Consider the following 1,404-nt stretch of genomic DNA (forward strand, 5'->3'; position numbering starts at 1 on the left):
CCATCCCACTGGGGGAAATATCAGAAAAAGCCTTGGTCCTGTGTAAGCACTGCTCAGCAGTAGCCACAACACCAAGGTGCTACCAACACCCCGCCAGCTCCCACCATAAAACACAGCACCGTGAGGGCTGCTATAGGGGAAGACCAATTCCAGTTCAGCCAGACCCAGTACACGGCCCTAACACTAAACGCCCTAACCCTAACCGAACCCTAAACCCTAACACTAACCCTACCCGAATCCTAAGGCCCTAACGCTAACCTATCCCTAACCTTAACCCTAATGGCCCTAAACCTAACCGCATCACTAACCCTAACCCCTAACCCCAACCCTGACCCTAACGACCCTGACCCTAACGACATTGACCCTAACCCTAAATCCTAACCCTACTCCTAACACCTAACCCTAAAGACCTAACCCTAACCCCAAACCCAACCCCAACCCTTAACCCTAACCCTAAACCGTAACCCCCTAACCTCCTAACTCTAATACCCTAACCCTAACCCTAACCCCTAGCCCTAACCATAACCCTAACCCCTAACCCTAACCCTAAACCCTAACCCAACCCTAACTCTAACCCCCTAACCCTAACCCTAATCCCTAATCCCTAATCCTAACCCTAACCCAACCCTAACCCCTAACCCTAACACTAACCCTAATCCTAACCCTAACCCTAATCCCTAACCCTAACCCTAATGGCACTAACCCTAAACCTAACCCTAACCCTACCCCTACCCCTACCCCTAACCCCTAACCCTAACCCTGCACACGCACCGGCCCAAAGCCGGGAACTTCTGCTTCCTGACATGGTTTCTGTGCACTCGATGTTCCACCCAAAGCACCTACGGCACCAGCTGCTGCCAAAGCATCACTGCTGGTGTTTGTTGCTCCACTCCTTGTTCCCTGGTGGGTAACAGTGCTGGCTCTGCTCAGAGTTGGCTCTCTAGAGAGTTCAGGCCTATTCCCAGCTTTAAAACCCACTCGTTCAACTTCAGACAGGACCACCCCTGTTCCTCACTTTCCTTAGCTGTCAGGCTGATCAGGGGCTTCACATGATGGCTGTAAAGCTGTGAATGTGGATGACTGCTTTAGTGTCTACAATTTATATTGCCACTTTTGCCATGCCTGAACACGCAACCAGAACAAAACCATTGCATTATACATTTCATACATTGCCCTCCTGTGAAAAGTTCTCCTGAGGCATATTTTTTGTTTTCAGAAGGAATAAAATTTGTTGTAATGCTGTAGCATCTCTTTGAGATGTCAAAAGTATGATCTTCAAAGTTGAGATGCGGGGCAAATTTTATATTTGGATTGTGATCCATATCATAGTCCACTCACACAGAGTCCCTTTTCTGCATAAGACACAAAGGCCCAAAATCTAGGGAAGTTCCTTTTAATTATACC

This window comes from Athene cunicularia (assembly GCF_003259725.1).
Source record: "Athene cunicularia isolate RWA chromosome 12 unlocalized genomic scaffold, athCun1 chr12_part1, whole genome shotgun sequence".
NCBI classification, from domain to species: Eukaryota; Metazoa; Chordata; class Aves; order Strigiformes; family Strigidae; genus Athene; species Athene cunicularia.